Source organism: Hypanus sabinus, chromosome 5, assembly GCF_030144855.1.
Source record: "Hypanus sabinus isolate sHypSab1 chromosome 5, sHypSab1.hap1, whole genome shotgun sequence".
In the NCBI taxonomy this organism is placed as follows: Eukaryota; Metazoa; Chordata; class Chondrichthyes; order Myliobatiformes; family Dasyatidae; genus Hypanus; species Hypanus sabinus.
Window position 1 is genome coordinate 144,265,632 of NC_082710.1, and position 25,241 is coordinate 144,290,872.

Sequence of the window (25,241 nt, forward strand, 5' to 3'; positions counted from 1 at the left end):
TGTACACCAAGACCTCTCTGTTTCTCAGTAATTCCCAGAACCCTGCCATTCATGGTGTATGTCTTGTCCTCATTTGTACTCCCAAAATGCATCTGTGGAAAGAGAAACTGCAGACAACAAAAGATCACCTCGTCCTACTTCAGAGGCTTGAGAACGGTGCCAGTACGAAAGGGGTGCCACGCTCTCAGAGGAACTGTCCTTTGGGGTATTAAGCTAAGGCTCTGCTTGCACATGTGGAGGCAAAAGAGTCAGCAGCACTATTTCAGACAACGGGGTAGCACTGACCAATTTTAATCACTGTAATAAGATCACCAGAACAGATTATTGATGATCAGAATCAGGTTTAATATCACTGACATATGTCATGAAATTTTTCTGTTTTGCAACAGCAGTTCAGTACAATACATAAAAATACTAGAAATACATATAACTAAATTCAATCAGTAGGGAAAAAGGAGAACAAAAACAGTGAGGTTAGGGTGGTTTATTGTACGTGCAGTAGTCTAATGCTGGTCAGCTAGAAACTGTTACTAAAATGTTGAGCATGTAACTTCAGACTCCTTTACCTCCTCCCTGATGGTAGCAATGAGAAGAGGGCATGTCCTGGGCGATGGTTCCTTAATGGCAGACCCCCATCACCCAGGGAACCATCATATTGATGTTCAAGGTGCTGACCTGTTGTGTTTCCTACATTACAACAGGGACTACAGTTAAAGAGTGCTTACTGTTTGCCTGGCCACGATAGAATAATTCAACTCTAGAATTCATTGGGAACTTTAAAACCATCTGAATATATATATAGTAAAGAAAGTAAAATGCTAAAAATCTGAAATTGAGAAGAAAATGCTGGAAACTCTGTTGTGCATTGATGGGCATTCATCAGAGAATGCCAAATTTTCAGTATGTCCCTCTTTTCAGAATAAATCTCAAACCACTAATGATGAGATTAAAATAATATTTTTGTTATATTCTGTCAAGGGATGTGGCTTCAAGTCAAGTCAAGTTTATTGTCATTTAACTATATACATGTATACCGTCAAACGAGACTGCTCTGAAACGGTGTGAAGCACTGCTCATAACACAGTTATGAAATTAAGGATGAAGTCTAAAGATGGATCACCAACAAACACACTAAAGTGTATAAATTGAATATTGTAAGGTACAGAACAGATTAACATTTGACACTTTGAATGTGATGCGGCAGACGTGTTCTTCAGAAGTCTAATGGCCTGAGGAAAGAAACTGTTTCCCACCCTGACCGTTCATGTTCTTATGCATTGGAGTCTCCTGCTGGCTGGCAGAAAATTAAAGAGGATGCTGGTTGGATGGGTGGGATCCTTAATAATGCTAAGAGCCTTGTGCACACAACGCTCCTGATAAATGTCCCCGATGGTTGGTAGGGAGATCCTGTGATCTTCTCAGCCATTCCCATAGTTCTTTGTAGGGGCTTGTAGTCCAATGGTTAACTGCTGCCAAGACAGCTGGAGATGCTGCTTGACAGGTTGCTCTCAACAGTGCTCCTATAACAGGCTGAGCCCACATTTAATTGCCAATCCTAGTTGTTCTTGAGAAGATGATGGTAGAGTGCTGACTTTCTTGAACCACTGACATTCTCAAGGTGTGAAGATAGAGAAAGATTGCCTGGATTTTGACCCAGTGATGGTGAAGGAACGGCGATAAATTTCCATTATTATTATTATTTGCATGATTTAGCTTCTTTTGCACATTGCTTATTTGTCAGTCTTTGTTTATGTACAGTTTTTCATAAAAATTATTTTGTATTTTTTTATTTTCCTGTGAATGCTTGCAAGAAAATGAATCTCAAGGTAGTGTACTGTAACATATATGTGCTTTGATCATAATAAATTTACTTTCATTTTGAAGTCAAAATGGTGTTTGACTTGGGTGGCAACTTCCAGGAGGTGGTGTTCCCTGAGCTTTTTCTGCCCTTGTCCTTCCCGCTGGTAGAGGTGGTGGCTTTGGAAACTGGGAAGCATTTAAAGGAGATATTAGAATTGGAAAGCATTTAAAGGCAACAACATTCTTGTGGTTATAGAATAACTAAGCATGAAAGCTGACCCAGGCAAATCTGTCCAAATTTTAAGAAACTCTCAAAGGAGAACAGTGTGGTGGAGAAGTTAGAGAGTTAATCCTAGACATTAAGACCTTGGCAGCTGAGGCTCGTGGAGTGCTTAAATTCAAGGATGATCAAAAGTAAGATGTGATTACAGATGAGTGCTTATTGTTTAGTGCTGAAGATCTCTCAACTAGGGCAGCTGGGAATATCCATAGGGAACTGATTTTGTGCTTGAATCGTCGAAAATTGAGTTCACGGAGTATTGCAGAAACGTACAGCAAGGTTTGATTAGAATTATTTGAACTGTGCCTGCTGCAGGCACGTCCGCACAGCGTATTGTGTTGGTTCTGAGGTTACAAATTTGAGTGTTACTTTTTAAACCTGAAGGAATTTGATGTGCATTGTTTCCCATTTTATTATACCACAATAACAGAAGCATTTCTTCTGTGTATTTTTTTTACAATTTTTCTACATGTCACTTAGCTGTCCACACCATTGTTTGAACTTCGTTCTGCCTCCCTTTCCACGGCAACCAGTTGTGTCATTCCCTCATGATCAGCACTTTTGATGCTTTTGTTTTTTTGCCGTACCTCAGAAGTCCATTTTTTTCCTTTTATCTCTCTCCCATTCATGCATGAGGGAACAGTTGTGCTGTGTTGTGGGGATGTTCTGCTGGATTTCCAAACAGTGGGGTTTCTCTTTATTCTGTTCAAAGTAGTACAATAGGGACCAAAGGGTCTGAATGTCTGCGCCAGAATGCACACTATAATGTGCCAGGTTATTCTCTGTCTCAAAGTCAATAAAAATGCTAAGTTAACAGCTCTTGCCTACATTACCATCTACAATGCTTTCTCACATTCGGCCATATATCATGTTTCAGGTAAAAGTTGTTTTTTTCTTAATTGTTTTGACTTTGGTCCCTTGTATTTGGTTTCTGGGTTGGTTATCTCTTAAAAGAATTTGCATTTTCTTTTTAACTATTTGGACTCAGACAGAAAATATCCATACTAATGAGGTCATAAGGAATAAACAGGCATAAGTGGTACTTGGATAGCTCTTGAGACTAGTTATTGAAACCACTTGCCGCTGTTTTATCCCTTTTAATGAAGACAGGGACATTCAGTCAGCTCTTGTGTTGAGGAGAACTCATTGATTCGTTCCTTCGCCATTCTTTTGTGCCCCAGATAATTTCAGTAATTTTTTGTTCTGTCCTTCATTGAGAATGTTTTACTTTGGTGATTCTTTGCCTTTAATGACTAGCTGTTTCACGCTGGGTATTAACTTTTATTGCACTAGTTTGCCCTCTTGAGTTAAGGCTTTAGGCAATGTCACATGATCCAAGCAAAGACAATCTATGGTTGTAAACAAAACCTTAAAGTGCACAGTAGCTCTGAAGAAAAAGCATGAAATTGAATTATACAAATTGTAATGACATGATTTAATTTCCTTTTGTTTGTTTTAAAAATTTATAGTCCTTGCATTTTGCTGTGAATCATTATAATTTCCTTAATGCTTTGGCTTTTGGTTACCACAATAAGCTTTTCATTCAAGCAATCCAATCATTTTATTGCTTCTGTGTTTCAATCATTTAGAAACCACAGTTGTCGTGAAATTACAGTAATATTTGTAACCATTAATTTTCAAGTCTTTGCCTAATACCGATCTCATCAGCACATGACATTTTTCTGTACATGAAGAATAAAAGGTAACGTTTTGAAACAATAAATTATTTCAAGTATCTGGTAATAAATCTGTCTGTAGTTTTGGAAAGGATGAGAGCTTTAATTGTCTTTAAGAGCACTTTAATTATCACTCTTCACCTGCAAACTTATAGTGTTATTGTTCGATCTAGCTGTGCTCAGTCAGGGCTCCATGGGATCAGTCAGCCACCCAGTCAGGTTGTTCTGAGTTCTAATCCTGCCTGAAGACTAGAGTGTAAAGTCCAGTAAAGCACCAAGGAATTATGAAGGATTAAGTGTTACTAAAGTGGTCATAAACTAATGTCACTGCACTGTTTTGAAGGAAGGAGGGAAGTTCAACCCAGTGTCCTGACCAATATTTATCTTTCAACAAATGATACTAAGTGCATAGTGATGATCTTTTTATTGTTTAAGTGACCTTACTGAAATCGGGAGTGACTCATCAAGATCTAAACATGGTATGGACAACATTTGATAACATCCATAAATGCCATAACTTACAGTACTGTGTAAAAGTCTTAGGCACACATATATATACAGCTAGGGTGCCTAAGACCTTTGCACAGTACTGTACTTGGCAACATAGAGCAAGTTTGTAAGTCTGGCGGGAGCAAAGGATTTTGGGAATGGTGATGATAGAGCATCATGGGACAGATGGCAGAGAAGGAGTGCTAGGGGCAGGGGGTGGCACACACAGCCCTGAGACACCAGGCAAGGTAATTTGATTCCAAACAATTGATTTATTGATCATTACAGAATGTCTTTCTGATGCTTCCCACTTCCTCCCCTCTCCCTTTCCCTCATCCCAAAAAAGATTCCCCCTGTCCTACTCTCAGTCTACAACAGAGTCCCATATCAAAATCAGATATATCACCATTCACATATGGTATGATTTTTTTGTGGCAGCCATACAATCCAATACATAAAATTACTACAATACTGTGAAAAGTCTGTGGCACCCTAACTGTATCTACTGTATGTGCTTAAGACTTTTGCGCAGCACTGTATGTCAACTCATTTCAACTTATTTTATCTATCAAGTGCCAGCTCGTACTGCTTTCCCTCCCCTACCTTCTTATTCTGACTTCTGCCCTCTTCCTTTCCAGTCCAGATGAAGGTCTCAGCCTGAAATGTTTATTCCCCTCCATAGATGCTGTCTGACTTGCTGAGTTCCTCCAGCATTTTGTGTTGCTCAAAATTTCCAGTGTCTGCAGAATCTTTTGTGTTGATGTCAATTCATTCACCTTCCCCTAGAGAACATTTCCATTGGTTTACAGAAGCAAGAACGCTTGATTGATAATATTTTCCTCTTTTTGTTCAGCTCAAAGAACTCATTCAGGCTGTTGTTCATTCAATGCTGAACTGACTGATAGAGCCACCTATGGAGACACCGGAGAAGGTAACCCAGCCCTTGTTTGAAGAGATAGGTTTGAAGAAGTGCCATAAAGGAGGAAAGTGTGACAGAGAAGGAATTCTGAAACTAGGGACCTCTGCCCCTCAAGGTACGGCTAGCATAGTGTCATTACTTTGGGAAGGAGCTGGTGAGAGCTGCTTTCTTGACAGCTGTAATGCATGTTGTGAAGGTGTTCCCATAGTGTTTTTTCAGAGGGAGTACCAATTGATGATGAAGGCATAGATTTTATTCACAGTAAATAAATATAACGAAAGAAGAAGCAGTGCAAAACATCAACTTGAATGGCCGTTGTATTCATTAGTATAAATTTGAAAGAAGGCACACAAGACTAGCACCATTGCCCCTCAAGCGATGGTGCTAGGCTTGTGGTAATACCCCTTTCATTGTTTGAGGGGCTTCTTCAACTGTCCCTCCATATGCAGTAGCAGAACGACCATGGACTGGTCCTTCCTCACAGAGCCTTAGCATTTGCTGCACTGAATTTCAGTTGTCCTTCAGCACTTACTCCTGCAACCTGGACTGCACCAGTTGGCAGTGTCCCTTAAGGACATCTTTCTGTACTGGGAAAGCAACAAGTTTCAGGCATCCTTCAAGTAGCTAATGGCCTTCCCACAGCACTTGATGCCCAGGAACAGCCCTTAGATCAAAGATTCCTCTGTTATGCAGATGCCATCATTGCATCCATCCCTACACTCTCTCAGCAAATCCACTGTCTACAAAGAGGTAGTCGACTGTCTCTTCCACAATGCAGCCATATTAAGGGCTGCGTACATTGGGGTTAATAGCTCATCTGTAGAGGAAAGTTCTGAGTAGGATGGACCTCTCACTGCCAGCCAAACAAGGTGGAGCTTGGTAGTCTGGTGGGAGGAGCAGCACTACATGTCCATTGTAGGGTCAGCATGTGAATGAGAAAAGAACCCGCAACTGGTGGTTACCTCATGCACCTTCCTCCCTCACCTTCCAGTGATGTTACAGTAGCCTGGGACATTCTGTAGATGGTTATGAGGTTGGGTGAGGCTGCAAAAATAAAATGCGGTGAGACCATGCAGGGATTCAAACCACAATCATACTCACAATACGGCAAACCTTCTGGTGCTGCCCAATCAACTCCGCCTACAGGCTCCATCTGCCTTCTTCTTGCTGCCTCTGTCTTCCAAATTCACCCCTGCCCTTTCCCTACCTGGCTTCATCTGCTTGTCATCCTTCTCCGCTCCTCGGCGCCCCCCCCCCCATCACCTGCTGGCCTGTGTCTCACCACCCCTCTTCTCCTTTCTGTACTGGCTATCTTCCACTCCATCCGCAGTCCTGATGCAGGGTACCAACCTGAAATGTCAACAATTCCTTTCCCTCTGCAGATGCTGCTGGACCAGCAGAGTTTCCCTAGCAGGTTGTTTGTTTCTCCTTTCAGTGATCCTTTAGATTAGAAATTTCCACTCAGTCTGGTTTAGCTTTCAGGCAGAGCATTTATTTCCCATCCATCAGCAATTTATTCATCTGTTTAACAAAAGTAACACATCTGTTTTTGTTCCACTACAAATTCCGGTTACTCCAATATACAGTTAGGACTTTTAATTGTGCAATGGAAGTAATCATTTCCTCCATCAACCCATGACTTTCCATTTGGCCACATAATAATATTAGCTTTTTAAAAATCACAAGCTACAATACAAAATGGACCTTTGCCATCTGGGACATGCCTTCTTATCGTTACTAGCACTGGGGAGGAGTTACAGGAGCCAAAAGACCCACGCTCAATGATTTAGAAACAGCTTCTTAACCTCCTCCATCAGATTTCTTAACAGTCATGAACCAATAAACACTACGTCATTCTTCCTTTATTTTGTTTGCACTGTTTTTGAAATTTATAGTAATTTTATGTCTTTGCAATATACTCCTGTCACAGTAAACACATTTCATGTCATGTAAATTAGTGGTAATAAACCTGATATTAACAACGATTCTATAATTTTGATTCAGAAAGAGTTCGCATTTATATAGCACCGTTATGACCTTGGGGCATCCTAAAGAACTTTACAGTCACAAAAGTACTCGATGTCTAATTACTGTGAAAAATGTAGGAAACAGAGGAGTCAAGTTACACACAGCAAACCCTCCATGACAGCAAAAGTGATAATCAGCAGATAATCTTCTCGTAATTAATCATCAACAACCATGATATCATCAACTGGGCTCGTGGAATTGAATCAGAGTTGTTATGTAACTCTAAAACATAAAACTAATCAGAAGAAAAACAAGGGAGTCTGAAATAACGTATCTAACTTGGTGTTTATTTTAAGCAAGGCGTGTATTTATCACAATGTGTGCAATGCTCTTATTTTTACACTTCACTCATAATGGATTATTTAAATGAACAAGAATGCATAATCAAACAATATATTTACAATATTACTCAAATTTCACTGAAATATTAAATACCCAACAAAAATCAGGATTATTATCACTGACGTTGTTAAATTTGTTTTTGTGGTAGCAGCAAAGTGCAAGACATAAGAATTATTATAAGTCACAATTAAAAAATAAGGAAACTGTACAAAAGAGAAATAGTGAGGTAGTGTTCATGCGTCCATGGATCATTCAGAAATCTAATGGCGAAGGGGAAGAAGCTGTCCGTAAAATGATGAGTGTGTGTCATCAGGCTCCTGTACCTCCTCTCTGATGGGAGTGATGAAAAGAGGGCGTGTCCTGGATGCCGATGGTCCTTTATGAAGGATGCCTCCTTGAGGCACTCCCTTTTATAACCATATAACCATATCAATCACAGCACGGAAACAGGCCATCTCGGCCCTCCTAGTCCATGCCGAACTCTTAATCTCACCTAGTCCCACCCACCCACACTCAGCCCATAACCCTCCACTCCTTTCCTGTCCATATACCTATCCAATTTTACCTTAAATGACACAACTGAATTGGCCTCTACTACTTCTACAGGAAGCTCATTCCACACATCTATCACTCTCTGAGTAAAGAAATACCCCCTCATGTTTCCCTTAAACTTCTGCTCCCTAACTCTCAAATCATGTCCTCTCGTTTGAATCTCCCCTACTCTCAATGGAAACAGCCTATTCATGTCAACTCTATCTATCCCTTTCAAAATTTTAAATACCTCGATCAAATCCCCCCCCCCCCCAACCTTCTACGTTCCAATGAATAGAGACCTAACTTGTTCAACCTTTCTCTGTAACTTAAGTGCTGAAACCCAGGTAACATCCTAGTAAATCGTCTCTGCACTCTCTCTAATTTATTGATATCTTTCCTATAATTCGGTGACCAGAACTGCACACAATATTCTAAATTTGGCCTTACCAATGCCTTGTACAATTTTAACATTACATTCCAACTTCTGTACTCAATGCTTTGATTTATAAAGGCCAGCGTTCCAAAAGCCTTCTTCACCACCCTATCTACATGAGACTTCATCTTCAGGGAACTATGCACTGTTATTCCTAGATCTCTCTGTTCCTCTGCATTCCTCAATGCCCTACCATTTACCCTGTATGTTATATTTGGATTATTCCTGCCAAAATGTAGAACCTCACACTTCTCAGCATTAAACTCCATCTGCCAACGTTCAGCCCATTCTTCTAACCGGCATAAATCTCCCTGCAAGCTTTGAAAACCCACCTCATTATCCACAACACCTCCTACCTTAGTATCATCGGCATACTTACTAATCCAATTTACCACCCCATTATCCAGATCACTTATGTATATTACAAACAACATTGGGCCCAAAACAGATCCCTGAGGCACCCCGCTAGTCAGCGGCCTCCATCCCGATAAACAATTATCCACCACTACTCTCTGGCATCTCCCATCTAGCCACTGTTGAATCTATTTTATTACTCCAGCATTAATACCTAACGACTGAACCTTCTTAACTAACCTTCCATGTGGAACTTTGTCAAAGGCTTTGCTGAAGACCATATAGACTACATCCGCTGCCTTACCCTCATCAACATTCCTCGTAACTTCTTCAAAAAATTCAATAGGGTTTGTCAAACATGACGTTCCACGCACAAATCCATGCTGGCTACTCCTAATCAGATCCTGTCTATCCAGATAATTATTAATACTATCTCTAAGAATACTTTCCATTAATTTACCCACCACTGATGTCAAACTGACAGGTCTATAATTGCTCGGCTTACTTCTAGAACCCTTTTTAAACAATGGAACCACATGAGCAATACGCCAATCCTCCAGCACAATCCCCGTTTCTAATGACATCTTAAAGATCTCCGTCAGAGCTCCTGCTATTTCTACACAAACTTCCCTCAAGGTCCTGGGGAATATCCTGTCAGGACCCGGAGATTTATCCACTTTTAAATTTCTTAAAAGTGCCAGTACTTTCACCTCTTTAATTGTCATAGGATCCATAACTTCCTTACTTGTTTCCCACACCTTACACAATTCAATATCCTTCTCCTTAGTGAATACCGAAGAGAAGAAATCGTTCAAAATCTCTCCCATCTCCCTCGGCTCCACACATAGCTGACCACTCTGATTCTCTAAGGGGCCAATTTTATCCCTCACTATCCTCTTGCTTTTAATATAACTGTAGAAACCTTTCGGATTTACTTTCAACTTATTTGCCAAACCAACCTCGTATCTTCTTTTAGCTTTTCTAATCTCTTTCTTAAGATTCCTTTTACATTCTTTATATTCCTCGAGCAATTCCTTTACTTCATGCTGCCTATATCTATTGTAGACATCCCTCTTTTTCCGAACCAAATTTCTAATATCCCTTGAAAACCATGGTGCTTTCAAACCTTTAACCTTTCCTTTCAACCTAACAGGAACATAAAGATTCTGTACCCTCATAATTTCACCCTTAAATGACCTCCATTTCTCTATTACATCCTTCCCATAAAACAACTTGACCCAATCCACTCTCTCTAAATCCCTTCGCATCTCCTCAAAGTTAGCCTTTCTCCAATCAAAAATCTCAACTCTAGGTCCTGTCCTGTCTTTCTCCATAATTATATTGAAGCTAATGCTATTGTGATCACTGGACCCGAAGTCCTCCCCAACACATATATCTGTCAGCTGACCTATCGCATTCCCTAACAGGAGATCCAACACTGCCCCATCTCTAGTCGGTACTTCTATGTATTGTTGCAAAAAACTATCCTGCACACATTTCACAAACTCTAAACCATCCAGCCCTTTTACAGAATGAGCTTCCCAGTCTATGTGTGGAAAATTAAAATCTCCCACAATCACCACCTTGTGTTTACTACAAATATCTGCTATCTCCTTACACATTTGCTCTTCCAACTCACGCTCCCCATTAGGTGGCCTATAATACACTCCTATCAGTGTTACTACACCCTTCCCATTTCTCAATTCCACCCAAATAGCCTCCCTAGAGGAGCTCTCTAATCTATCCTTCCAAAGCACCGCCATAAGATTTTCTCGGACAAGCAATGCAACACCTCCTCCTCTGGCCCCTCCTACTCTATCACACCTGAAGCAACTAAATCCAGGAATATTTAGTTGCCAATCACACCCTTCCTGCAACCATGTTTCACTAATAGCTACAACATCATAATTCCAGGTATCAATCCACGCTTTAAGCTCATCCACCTTTCTTACAATGCTCCTAGCATTAAAATAGATACATTTAAGATACTCTCCACCCCCTCCTCTCTTTTCATCCCTAACAATGCATTCAAATTTATTATCCTTTTCTTTCTTCTCCCCTGCATCTTCGGGCTGAGCGCATCCCTTCTCCATCACCTGCCTTTCCTCCCTCACACACTGTCTATTTACTTGCTCTACTGGTGAACTAACCTCCTCTCCCATGGTTTCCTCAAATTGATTCCCGCCCCGCCATCTTACTAGTTTAAAGTCTGCCCTGTAGCCCTAGCAAACCTCCCCGCTAGGATATTGGTCCCCCCAGGATTCAAGTGTAACCCGTCCTTCTTGTACAGGTCACGCCTGCCCCAGAAGAGGTCCTAGTGATCCAGAAACTTGAATCCCTGCCCCCTGCTCCAATCCCACAGCCACGCATTGATCCTCCACCTAATTCTAATTTCTAATTTTTCTAATTCTAATTTTAATTTTCCACCTAATTTTGAAGATGTCCTTGATGATAGGAGGCTTGTGCCCACGATGGAGCTGGCTGATGCATCTACAATCCTCTGCATCTTCTTGCAATCCTGTGCATTGGCGCCTCGATACCAGACTGTGATGCAGCCAGTCAGAATATTCCATCGTACATCTAAACGTAGAAACATAGAAAACCTACAACACAATACAGGCTCTTTGGCCCACAAAGTTGTGCCGAGCATGTCCCTACCTTAGAAATTACTAGACTTCTCCATAACCCTCTGTTTTTCTAAGCTCCATGTACCTATCCAAAAGTCTCTTAAAAGACCATATCGTTTCCGCCTCCACCACCGATGCCAGCAGCCTATTCCACGCACTCACCACTCTCTGAGTAAAGACTTACCCCTGACATCTCCTCTGTACCTACTCCTCAGCACCTTAAACCTGTGTCCTCTTGTGGCAACCATTTCAGCCCTGGGAAAAAGCCTCTGACTATCCATATGATCAATGCCTCTCACCATCTTATACACCTCTGTCAGGTCACCTCTCATCCTCTGCCACTCCAAGGGGAAAAGGCTGAGTTCACTCAGCCTACTCTCATAAGGCATACTCCCCAATCCAGGCAACATCCTTGTAAATCTCTGCTTCCTGTAGTGAGTGCGACCAGAATTAAGCACAGTACTCCAAGTGGGAGTGTTTTGCAGAAATTTGCTAGAATTGTCATCCTTTACATATTGGAGGCTGACTTGTTAGATACAATTATGACTATGAACCCTTTGATGAAAGGTTCTATTGGAAGAATTTATAATTTATTATTACAATGGGATAAGCATCCTTTACTTAAGATTAAACAGGATTGGGAGAAGGAACTCAATTTGTCTTTTATATGGGAGGATTGGACACGGATTCTGAAGCTGGTTAACTCTTCTTCGAGCTGTGCTAGTCATTCACTGATTCAGTTTAAAGTTGTATATCGTTACTATTTGACGAAGGATGTTCTTTCTAAAATATTTCCCAATGTTGACAAGCATTGTGATAGATGTAAAACTGAGATAGCTACACTGACACATATGTTCTGGTCATGTTCTATACTAAAACAGTTTTGGAAGTCAGTCTTTTTGACAATTTCTAAAGCACTCAGAATCAACTTACAACCTAATAAATTGACTGTGCGTTTTGGAATAATACCTCAAAATATCCATGATATTTCTGTGTCTGACCAACATGTTATTGCGTTTGTTACATTGATAGCTAGGAGGGCCATCTTGTTGAAATGGAAGGATATATCAGCTCCTACTTTGTCACAATGGTTCTCTCAAGTGAAGTCTTAGCTTAGAGAAAATTAGAAGTCGAACCTCTGAACCTTTATTTGATTTTGAGAAGAGATGGGGCTCATTTGCTTGTTATTATCATTTGAGTTAACTGATAGATTTTCTCCACAATCTAATTGTAAGGTTGTTTTGATATATCTTTCTTTCTTGTTGGTGGTTTGATGTTTATTTTTAGAAGCTTTCTGTATGACTCATGGCTCGGGGGTTGTACCCCCAATGGGTTTCTTTTTTTTTCTCACTTTTTTTGCTTAGTAGGGTTTTTTTTCATTCACTAAAATTTTCATTCTTTATGTTAATTTTTTTGTAAGTGTTGTTACTTTGATGTACCTGTGTTATTTTTGATTAATAATAATAAAAAGATTTGAAAAGAAAGAATTGCCATCCTTAAACACTTCTTTTTTTGTGTGTTTTAGTGTGCTCAAAATTTATCGTGTTTGCCCATCTGTTCTAAAATCTCTTTTTTTTCGGTCCCAATGTGAATTATATTTGATAGCCCACCACCTAAAAAGCAGTGGTTGTTTTGTTTTACTCTGTTAAAGGTCTAATTTAAACAAAGTTGTGGTTTTTATGAACTCTGTTGCAAATGATTAAGCACGGATGTTAATTTGATCTGATTGTGATGCCTCGACTGCCAAAGACTCAATGGCTATTATCATCAGTTGACACATGGGTAATATCTCTGATGGTGAGGTACCAGAGGGTTACTGTTTCTATTACATTGAGTCTAATAGACAGATAATGGTCATTGAGCCCAAGTGTTCGTGTTTCATAACAGTTTTCATTCAACCTTCCAACAGTTCCTTCTATTCCTTCCTCACTTGTTAGATATGGCCCTTGTAAATTAGATATGGCTCTTGTAAGTTAGATATGGTCCTTGTGGCTAAAGGGATCAGGGGGTATGGAGAGAAAGCAGGTACAGGGTTCTGAGTTGGATGATCAGCCATGATCATACTGAATGGCGGTGCAGGCTCGAAGGGCCAAATGGCCTACTCCTGCACCTATTTTCTATGTTTCTATGAGGGATAAATGCTGGACTGGACACTTCTGCCCATCTAAATAGTGGAAAGGAAGCATTAGCATCCGTCTTGGTTTAACATCTCATCCAAAAGATAAATGGTGACTTTTGCCTAGTAATACTTTAGACTTTGACATGATGAAACCCCATTGGATCCCAGGTCAATTCCTTAATATTTTCCTGTTTGCTGGACTGTCATTACCCTAACGAATTTTTGCATCCTCTTGGATAACTGACAGAAACCTAGACCATATGAGAACATATCCCATAATACATTTCAGGAGCTGCAGTTACATGTTTGAAAAGTGTTCTGGAATAAAGTTGCTCAGGGACAATGACATTAAATATTCAAAGATTCTCCCCATGGGTGGGATTTCACCATTTTTCTCCTTGATGTTAACTAAGTAGTGCATTCAGCTGGGCACTAATCAGAATTAGTGCTGGTACATCTGCATTAAACCTGACAAAAAAGTGGGTGGGGTTCTATTTTGAAGTACGGTCCAAAGTTGCAAATGATTAAGCACAGGTGTTAATTTGATCTGATTGTGATGCCTTGACTGCCAAAGAGTCACTGGCAATTATTGTCAGTTGACATATGGGTAATATCTCTGATGGTGAGGTACCAGAGGGTTACTGCTTCTACTACATTGAAAATACATTGAGTCTAATAGACAGATAATGGTCATTGAGCCCAAGTGTTCATATTTCATAACAGTTTTCTTTCAATCTTCCAACAGATTCTTCTATTCCTTCCTCACTTGTGCATTTCATACTTCCAATCATTCCCATTCCCATTCCAATGATGGTGAGCAGAACCTCCTTACCACTCTGTAGGTTAAATAAAGGTTCTCTGAATTCCCTTTTGGATTTGCTGGTGGCTCTTATGTCTACGTCTCAATAGGAATTTTATACTTACAGTCATTTTAATATCTTTGCACTGTACTGCTGCCACAAGACAACAAACTTCATGTCATGTAAGACACAGAACATAAACAGTGCAGAAGGAAAGAAGGAAAGTAAGAAGGTCATTATGAAAGGAAGCTGGTGACTAATATCAAAGAAGATACTAAAAGATTTTTTAAGTATATAAAGGGTAAAAGAGAGTCGAGGGTAGATATAGGACCAATGGAAAATGACGCTGGAGATGTGGTAATGAGAGACACAGAGATGGCAGAGGAACTGAATGCGTATTTTGCATCAGTCTTCACAGTGGAAGACGTCTGCAGTATATCAGACATTCAAGAGTGTCAGTGAAGTATGTGCAGTGAAAATTACAACTGAGAAGGTGCTCAGGAAGCTTAATGGACTGAGTGTGGATAAATCTCCTGGACCTGATGGAATGCACCCTGGGTTTCTGAGGAAGTAGCTGGAGAGATTGCGGAGGCGTTAACAATGATCTTTCAAGAATCAATAGATTCTGGCATTGTACCAGATGACTGGAAAATTGGCAGATGTTACCCCACTATTTAAGAAGAGTAGGAGGCAGCAGAAGGGAAACTATAGACTTGTTAGCCTGACATCAATGGTTGGGAATTCGTTGGAATTGATTGTTAGGGATGAGATTACGGAGTGCCTGGAGGCACATGACAAGAAAGGCCAAAGCCAGCATGGTTTCCGGAAAGGAAAATCCTGCCTGACAAACCTAATGCAATTCTTTGAGGAAATTACAAGCAGGGTAGACAAAGGAGATGCAGTAGACATGGTGTACTTGGATTTTCAGAAGGCCTTTGACAAGGTGCTGCACCTGAGGTTACTTAGCAAGACAGAGCCCATCGAATTACAAAGAATTTACTAGTCTGGGGGTGGAGTATTGGCTGATTGGCAGAAAACAGAGTGGGAATAAAGGGATCCACAAGGAGTTCCACAGGGGTCGGTGTTGGATCTGCTGCTTTTTACAATGTATGTCGATGATTTGGACTATGGTATTAATGGAGTTTTGGCTAAATTTGCCAATGATACAAAGATAGGTGGAGGAGCAGGTAGTGTTGAAACAGAGAGCCTGCAGAGAGACTTAGATAGTTTAGAGGAATGGGCAAAGAAGTGGCAAGTGAAATACAATGTTGGAAAGTGTATGGTCATGCACTTTGGTGGAAGAAATAGATGGGCAGACTATTATTTAGATGAGGAGAGAATTTAAAATGCAGAGATGCAAAGAGACTTGGGAGTCTTTGTGCAAGATACCCTAAAAGTTAACCTCCACGTTGAGTTGGTTGTGAAGAAGGTGAATGTAATGTTGGCATTCATAGAGGTATAGAATATAAGAGCGGGGAAGTGATGTTGAATCTCTGTAAGGCACACGTGAGACCACACTTGGAGTACTGTGTGCATTTTTAGGCTCCTTATTTTAGAAAGGATATACTGACATTGGAGAGGGTTCAGAGAAGAATTACGGGAGTGATTCCAGGAGTCAAAGGGTTACCATATGAGGAATGTCTGGCAGCTCTTGGGCTGGATTCCCTGGAGTTCAGGAGAATGAGGGGGGGATCTCTTAGAAATATTCCGAATGTTAAAAGGCCTGAACAGATTAGATATGGCAAAGTTATTTCCAAAGGTAGGGGATTCTAGGACAAGAGGGCATGACTTCAGGATTGAAGGACGTCCATTTAGAACTGAGATGCAGAGAAATTACTTAAGTCAGAGGGTGGTAAATCTGTGGAATTTGTTGCCATGAGCAGCTGTGGAGGCCCAGTCATTGGGTGTATTTAAGGAGGAGATAGATAGGTTCTTGATTTGTCAGGGCTTCAAAGGGTATGGGGTGAAGGCAGGGGAGTGGGGATGACTGGAAGAATTGGATCAGCCCATGATTGAATGGCGGAGCAGACTTGTTGGGCTGAATGGCCTACTTCTGGTCCTATATCTTATGGTCTTATGTGCCTACATAAAGCTCTGGAGGAGCCCAGCAGGTCAGGCAGCTTCTATGGAAATAAATTAACAGTCAACATTTTGGGCTGAGACCCTTTCAGGACCAAATAGGTCTATGTCAGAGTATCCTAAATTCAAAGTAAATTTATTATCAAAGTACATATATGTCACCATATACAAACCTGAGATTCATTTTCTTGCAGACAAACTCAATAAATCCAATAACCATAACAGAATCAATGGAAGACTGGTGTGCAAATATAAAGAGAAAAAATAGTTGTAATAATAATGAGAAATAACTAAGCAATAAATATCGAGAGCATGAGATGAAGAGTCCTTGAAAGTGAGTCATAGTGTGGGAAGAGTTCACTGCTGGGGAAAGTGAAGCTGAATGAGGTTATACCCTGTGGTTCAAGAACCTGATATTTGAGGGGTAATAACTGTCCTGAGGCTTCTTCCTAACGACAGTACTGAGAAGGAAGTATTACCTGTGTGTTGGGCGTGGGCTGGTTCCTGCTGATGGATGCTGCTTTCCTGGGACAACACTCCATTTAGATGTGTTCAGTCAAAGAGGGCTTTACCCATGATGGACTGGGCCATATTCACTACTTTTTGTACGATTTTCCATTCAAGGGCATTAGTCTTTCCAAACCAGGCTGTGATGCAGCCAATCGATGTACTCTCCACCACCCATCTATAGAAGTTTCTTAAAGTTTCAGATGTCATGCCAAATCTTCGCAAACTCCTCAGGAAGTAGAAGCACAGCTGTGCTTTCTTCATAATCGTACTGAATTTACCTGCTGGGCTCAGGACAGGTCCTCAGAAATGATAATATCTAGGAATTTAATGTTGCTGACCCTCACCACATTCAATTCCCCGATGGGGACTGGCTCCTCCTAAAGTCTATAATCAGTTTCTTGGTCTTGCTAACATTGAGTAAAAGGTTGTTGCAGCACCGTTCAGCCAGATCTTCAAGCTCCCTCTTGTATGCTGACGTCACCTCCCTTGATTTGGCCAATGACAGAGTTGTCTCAACAAACTTAAATAATGGCATTGGAGCTGTGCTTATCCACTCAGTCATAAGAATAAAGCAAGTAGAGCAGGGGGCTAGGCACACAGCCTTATGGTGCACCTGAGCTGATGGAGATTGTGCTGGAGATGTTGTTGCTAATCCGAACTGACTGGTGAGGAAATCGAGGATCCAATTGCACATGTAGCTATTGAGGCCAAGGTCTTGAAGCTTATTGATTCCTTCTGAAGGGATGATAATATTGAATGCCAAACTGTAGTTGATAAGGAGCATCCTGATGTATGCATCTTTGCTGTCCAGATGTCCCAGTGTTGAGTGAGGAGTCAATGAAATAGCATCTGCAGTGGACCTGTTTTACTGGTAGACAAATTGGAGCGGATCTAACTCACTTCTCAGGCAGGAGTTCACATGCTTCATCACTGGCCTCTCGAAACACTTCCTCATTGTGGATGTAAGTGCTACAGGACGATGGTCATTGAGGCAGGTTACCATGTTCTTCTTAGGTGCCGGTATAATTGAAGTCTGCTTGAAGCAGGTGGCTACCTCAGACTGCCAAAGCGAGAGGTTAAAGATCTCAGTGAACACTACAGCCAGTTGATCAGCAGAGGTCTTTAGTACTCAGCTAAGTACCCCATCTGGACCAGATGCTTTCCGTAGGTTAACCTTTGTAAAGAATGCTCTCATGTCTGCCTCAAAGACTGAAATCATGGAATCATCAGGGACAGTGGGAGTTCATGATGTACCTTCATGTTTTGACAGTCAAAACGAGCATAGAAGGCTTTGAGCTCATCTGGAAGTGAAGCGCAGTTGTCACCTACTGTATGTTGCTTGATTTCATTTTGTAAGAGCTGATAGCATTCTAGCCCTGTCACTACTGTTGAGCATCCTTCATTGTTTCAGGTTAGTCCAGAATTGGCACTTTGCCCATGAAATGGCTTTCTGGAGTTCATATCTGGACCTCTAGTAACCTTCTTGGCTGCCAGGGTTGAATGCCTCTGATCTGGCCCTTAGCAGATTGTGGATCTCAAGGTTCATCCAGGGCTTCTGATTGGGGAAGACTCTGAGTGATTTTGTGGTGTCACATTTGTCTGCTTTAATAAAGTCCACAACAGCCATGGCGTATTCATTCAGATCCACAGATTAGTCCTCGGACGCAGTCCAGTTCACCAACTTGAAACAATCCCATAACTGCTCCTCTGCCTCCAGCGACCACCTTGTTGTTGTCTAATTTCTGGCGCCTTGCTATTTAACCTCTGCCATCTTCAGCAGGATCCCACACCAAGCACACCTTTACTTCTCCCCCCACTATTTGATTTCCCAGGGGTCACTCCTTTTGTGATTTCCTTGCCCATTCCTCCCTCCCCGATAATCTTCCTTCTAGCACATATCCCTACAAATGACAGAAATGCTACACCTGCCCATTCACCTTTTCTCTTACATCCATCCAGGGTCCAAAACAGTCTTTCCAGGTGAAACAGCACTTTACCTGTGAATCTATTGGGTTCATCTATTGCATATGATGCACCCAAAGTGGCATCCTCTGCGTTGGTAAAACCTGATGTAAGTTGGGGGTCTGCTTTGTCACGCACCTCCACTCCATCTGCCAAGAATGGAGTTTCCCAGTGGCCAACCATCTTAATTTTATCCCCATTCCATATAAAATGCTGGCCCATGACCTCCTTTTCTGCCACAATGAGGCCACTTTCAGGGTGGAGAAGCATCACCGCATATTCCATCTGGGTAGCTTCCAACCTGAACATTGATTCCTGCTTCCAGTATCCTTGCTTTTCTTCCCCTCTTCTTCTGTTCCCCACTCTAGCCATTTACCTCTTCTCCTCATCTGCCTATCACCTCTCCCTGGAGTCCCTCTTTCTTTCCTTTCTCCCGTGGTCCATTCTCTTCTCCTGTCAAGTTCCTTCTTCTCCAGCCCTTTATCTTTCCCACCCACCTGGCTTCACCTATCTTTTAGCTTGTCCTCCTTCCCCTCCCCCAACTTTTTATTCTGACATTTCCCCTTTCCTTTCCAATCCTGACGAAGGGTCTAGGCCTGAAAAGTTGATTGTTTATTCATTTCCATAGGTGCTGCCTGACCTGCTGAGTTCCTCCAGCATTTTGTTGCTGTCAATGGAAGTTGTTGTCACAGTTGAGATAAAATGATAAAATATGCTTTATTGTATATGAAGCACATTGGGGCATACTGAGATTTCAGAAATGTTATTCACAGAAACATAGAAAACCTACAGCACAATTCAGACCCTTCAGCCCTCAATGCTGTGCCAGGCATGTACTTACCTCAGAAATTACCTCAGGTTACCCATAGACCTCTATTTTACTAAGCTCCATGTATCTGCCTCCACCACCATTGCTGGCAGCCCATTCCACACACTCACCACTCTACATAAAAAAACTTACCCCTGATGTCTCCTCTGTGCCTACTTCCAGGCACCTTAAAACTGTACCCTCTTGTGCTAACCATTTCTGCCCTAGGAAGAAGCCTCTGACTATCCACACGATCGATGCCTCTCATTATCTTATACACCTCTATCAGGTCACCTCTCATCCTCCGTCACTCCAAGGAGAAAAGACCATGTTCACTCAACCTATTCTCATAAGGCATGTTCCCCTATTCAGGCAACATCCTTGTAAGTCTCCTCTGCACCCTTTCTATAGTTTCCATATCGTTCCAGTAGTGAGGTGACCAGATCTGAGCACAGTACTCCAAGTGGGGTCTGACCAGGGTCTTATATAGCTGTAACATGACCTCTTGGCTCTTAAACTCAATATTCAATATTCTGTATGTGTTCAATGGGGTCTCTCTTCCTGCACTGTAGCATTCGGGCTCTTACGACCAGACTATGTAACAGTTTCTTCCCCCAAGCTATCAGACTCCTCAATACCCAGAGCCTGGACTGACACCTTACTGCCCTATTGTCCTGTTTATTATTTATTGTAATGCCTGCACTGTTTTGTGAACTTTATGCAGTCCTGGATGGGTCTGTAGTCTAATGTAGTTGTTTTTTTTCTCTGTGTTGTTTTTTTTAACGTAGTTCAGTCTAGTTTTTGTACTGTGTCATGTAACACCATGGTCCTGAAAAACATTGTCTCATTTTTACTATGTACTGTATAAACCCAAATTCCCTTGGGATCAATAAAGTATGTCTGTCTGTACTGTACCAGCAGTTATGGTCGAAATGACAATAAAAGTGACTTGACTTGAATACACTGTATGTGTTGGCCTCAACTGCCTCATCAAGAGGACATAAAGGATACCACGAATATGTTTGTAGAAGTTGAAGAATTCTCCTTCATGAAATGGAGCCAAAACTTATCCCCAACCAATATCATGCAACCTGATTATGTGCTCATAATCACACAGGAGCTTACTGTGCATCAATGGGTTGTATATTTCCTTCAACAACTTGCTTCATAAAAAATACTTCAGAGTAATAGACACAAAATGCTGGAGGAACTCAGCAGGCCAGGCAGCATCTATGGGAAGGAATAAACAGTCGACGTTTCGGCCCAAGACCCTTCAACCAGTACACTGATGAAGGTACTTCGTACTTGTTGCAAAATGCAAAGGCCACGACTGAAATGCAAGCCTTTCCATTGTACGCAGTATAGTGGTGTGGAAGTTGCCGCATGGACCTCCTTGAGATGTAGCTCCCTTTAACGTATGTTTATTGAGTTGATTTGTCATAGTCACATTTTCTGATCTGCTGTTAGAATTTGTTGAGATTGAGTGTGGTGTTTAGCTCTGACCTGTTTAATGCATGGTAATGTGTTAAGTGAACTGTGGCTATGCCAGGTGCCTGAGTTTGTAGCCATCTGCAATCTTGCCACACCAGAGAGAGATGCAGCTTGGTTCAATACAGTTTTAAAGATTTAATCCTTCCCTTCCAGGATAAAATGTCCTCGTTTATTTCTGCTTATTGACTTTTCTCTATTTGTTTAATGTGGAATACTTTCTGCCTCCTTTTACTTGCCTTCTCAGGGTTTTAAAGACTCTGTTTTCTTCCCTCCCCCCCCCCCCCCCCCCATCTGGCTTTGTTTTTGTTCCCGACCCTGATCAATACATTAGCTGTAGGGTTTTCTCCCTCTTGGAGACTGGACGCTCCTCCCCCCTTTTGCTGTTCCTCTGTCCTTATAAAGCCAATCCATGTTTATTCCTCCCCTTTCTTATTCCTCCTCTTTTGCTCACAGACATTGTCACTGGTTTCTTTCTATAAAATACTGCGGTATTCAGGATTCCCCGTTGAGCTGCTACTGTATGCAGAGAGTGCCCAAAGGCGCAGCTACCTGAATTACTTTTAATTGTACACCACATAGTGAAGCTTCTTCAGGCTTTGATTCTGTTTGATTGATGCTTCAAGCCAATTGTCAGTGTAGATGATGGGATTAAGTGCCTCTTGAAGTGACTTCACATTTCTGTGAGAACAATGGAAAAAGAGAGGGAGAGAGAGAGAGCACGCAAGCACTTTCAGGAGTGATCACAGTTTCTTTAAAACAAAACTGGTGACAAATGCTTTGAACCCCAAAGGAGTAGTTTACAATATTAAAAAATGCTGGTGATCACCATCGACTTCACTGTGATTAGGCACATGTGATAAATTGGTGAATTGGTTTGTGAGTACAGTAAAAAGCAGCGGAATCAGAATCACTGAAATCATGAAATTTATTGTTCTGCTTTGCCCTGCACACTGTTTATGCATATAAGTTTATTGCAACAGTGCATTGAGATAGTACAAGGTTAAACAATAATTGAGTGCAGAATAACAGGCAAAAAATGAACAGTCAACTGTTTATTCCCCTCCATAGATGCTGCCTGTCATGCTGAGTTCCTCCAGCATTTTGTGGGTGTTGCACAAGATTTCCAGTACCTGCAGAATCTCTTGTGTTACAGAATGCAGAATAAAGTGATACAGAGAAAATGCTGTGCAAGTGCACAATAAGATGCAAGGTCACGAAAAAGTAGATCCAAGATTCCACCTTATCGTACTAGGGCACGTGTGGTGAATATTCTTGTGAGTGTGTGCCCTTCCCGGTGCTTGAACAATTTAAACGCTGGTCCAGATAGACTGGAAAGCCCAAGGGTTGGGACCGAAGGCGAGGTTCGTGCTGATTTTTCTCGCTCTCCCGCGATGTTCGTTCATCTCTTGGCGGTGAACTGCTCCAGCTGCTGTGCTACTGAGACTGAGGCTTGGGGCCCACTCCGACTGCGCCTGGGAGTGGATCTAAGGACTCAACCCGGTTCGGAACATCGACAGTGGTTTCTGTCGTCTGCATGATTGTGAGTTTTTTCTTTCTCTACACAATCATTTTGGTCCATCTTTTTTTTAATTGTCGTGTTCTTGGGGTTTCTTGCTTTGTGGCTGCCTGTAAACAAACCAATCTCAAGGTGTATAATTTATACATTCTTTGATCATTATGTACTTTGAATCTTTGAATCAAATTGGCGACAACCTTCTAAAAATTCTCTTGTGTGCTATGGTAATTTTGAGCAGAGATTATTATTGATTTGTGTATTGGTAACAATAATTATGGACTCCGGTGGAAGCGTCTCACTGCTCTCAGGTTGTAAACAACCATCTGCTTCTTCATTTAGCTTTAAAGGTAATCATTATGTATTTTTTACCATGAGTGGGTTTTAAAGGATTGAGGGGCTGCACAGCATTCCATGTGCCAAGAAGATTTTTGTGCATGCACTTGTGACGGAGGTTCACTACCTCTGCACTAGGGAAGCATTCAGTTATATTATAATAATGGGGTAGGAGCTATCCTTGACCGTGGTGGCACGTGCTGTCAAGCTTTCCAATCTTCTGCTAAGCGGGGTCTTTGATTCTGGTGGCTGCCATACTGAGGCAGCAAGAAGTGGAGATAGAGCAATTTGATTAATGCAGTTTTGCACAATTATTCAGTGTTAATGAGCTGGGAATTCAGCAAGGCAGACCCAGTGGTGGAAAGGGGTAGAGTATAGACACAAAATGCTGGAGGAAGTCAGCAGGTCAGGCAGCATCTATGTAAAGGAATAAAGTGTTGATGTTTTGGGCTGAGACCCTTCTTTAGGTCTGGAAAGGAAGGAAGAAAAAGACAGATTCAGGAGGTGGTGAGGGGGCGGGGAAGTGGTAGAAGCTGGGAGGTGATGGGTGAAACCAGGTCCAGAGGAAGGTAGGTGGGTGGGGAAGGGGAGAGAAATGAGAAGCTGGGAGGTGATGGGTGAAACCAGGTCCAGAGGAAGGTGGGTGGGTGGGGAAGGGGAGAGAAATGAGAAGCTAGGAGGCGATGGGTGAAACCAGGTCCAGAGGAAGGTGGGTGGGTGGGGAAGGGGAGAGAAATGAGAAGCTAGGAGGCGATGGGTGAAACCAGGTCCAGAGGAAGGTGGGTGGGTGGGGAAGGGGAGAGAAATGAGAAGCTAGGAGGTGATGGGTGAAACCAGGTCCAGAGGAAGGTGGGTGGGTGGGGAAGGGGAGAGAAATGAGAAGCTGGGAGGTGATGGGTGCAAAAGGTAATGAGCTGAGGAAGAAAGAATCTGATAGGAGACGAGAGTGGGAAAAAGGGAGGAGGAGGGGCACCAAACGGAGGCAATAGACAGGTGAGGAGAAGAGAAGGGCCAAGAGGGGAGCCAAAGTGGGGAATCAACAAAGAAAGAAGGGGGAGTGGTGAGAAATTACCGGAATTTGGAGAATTTGACATTTATGACATCAGGTTGGAAGCCACCCAAACGGTTCATCCTCCCTCCCCCACACACCTACTTTCCTCCTCGCCTGACTTCACCTGTCACCTGCTAGCTTGTACTCCTTCCCCTCTCTCCACTTTCTTATTCTGGCTTCTTCTCCCTTCCTCTCCAATTCTGATGAAGGGTCTCAGCCCAAATAACGTCGACTCTTTATTCCTCTCTGTAGACGCTGCCTGACCTGCTGAGTTCTTCCAGCATCTTGGGTGTGTTGCTCTAGATTTCCAGCATCTGCAGAGTCTCTTGCCTTTAGAAATAGGGTGTAACAATGATCATTAACATCTCTGATTAAATGTACATTCTGCAGTTGGAACAGTAAAGCTGTTTGGACAACTGTACCAATTAAGTAACGGCTGAAGGTTGACAACTAGCGTCTGTGAGAAGTGCAAATGTTTGTACAAGCTTTGCTGGTGTTGACAACAAACATTTCAAGTCTTCCAGTTTTAATCAATGCAGATTTTCGTTCTTCTTAATTATTTTTAGGGTTCTTAATCTGCTCCTCTTTCTTTCTTGATTGTGCATGCTCTTGAATAGATTTATTCAGCTGGTATCTTCTAAGTCTCACAGAAAGGCAGCTGAGTGTGAAACAATGACATCTGATCTGGCTTTGACACACCTTTGGGAATGACTCCCCCACAAGACAAACCCACTGAATGATCAGCTCAAGTAAATACAGAGTTCGCGATTGGGAAAGGGGCTTCCACATGTGAATTTCTTTATGACCTGCTTCAAGCCAGTACTATGCACACCGGCAAGTAATATCTTACATGTGCACTGGGGACAGTAGTCGGGTGTTTATACATGGTATTTCTGTACTTTCGGTCTAGGTGCACCAAAGTGATAAACTGATAAATCATAGTGTCACCAATATAATAAAACAGCCTGAAGTGCATTATAGAAGTTTTGACTAGAATGACAAGAAGAGTTTTTAAGGTAGATGAAAAGATGTCAGAATTTACTGTATGCAATTCAGAATCTGGTGTGTTATCACTGACATATGTCATGCA

The 25,241-nt window shown here is 41.8% G+C and overlaps 1 protein-coding gene across 3 annotated transcripts in view; it reads left to right on the plus strand.

The window, feature by feature from the left end:
- clybl (citrate lyase beta like) overlaps window positions 1-25,241 on the plus strand; it is a 150,937-nt gene that overhangs the window by 73,682 nt on the left and 52,014 nt on the right. The window contains exon 3 of one of the 3 annotated variants that reach the window (XM_059970499.1): window positions 5,099-5,176. The exons of 1 other annotated variant lie outside the window; for it this stretch is intronic. The gene's annotated coding sequence lies outside the window, so the exon portion shown is untranslated. Of the gene's footprint in view, window positions 1-5,098; window positions 5,280-25,241 lie in introns of those variants that run through there. One more of the 3 variants, XM_059970500.1, reaches the window with a different exon arrangement.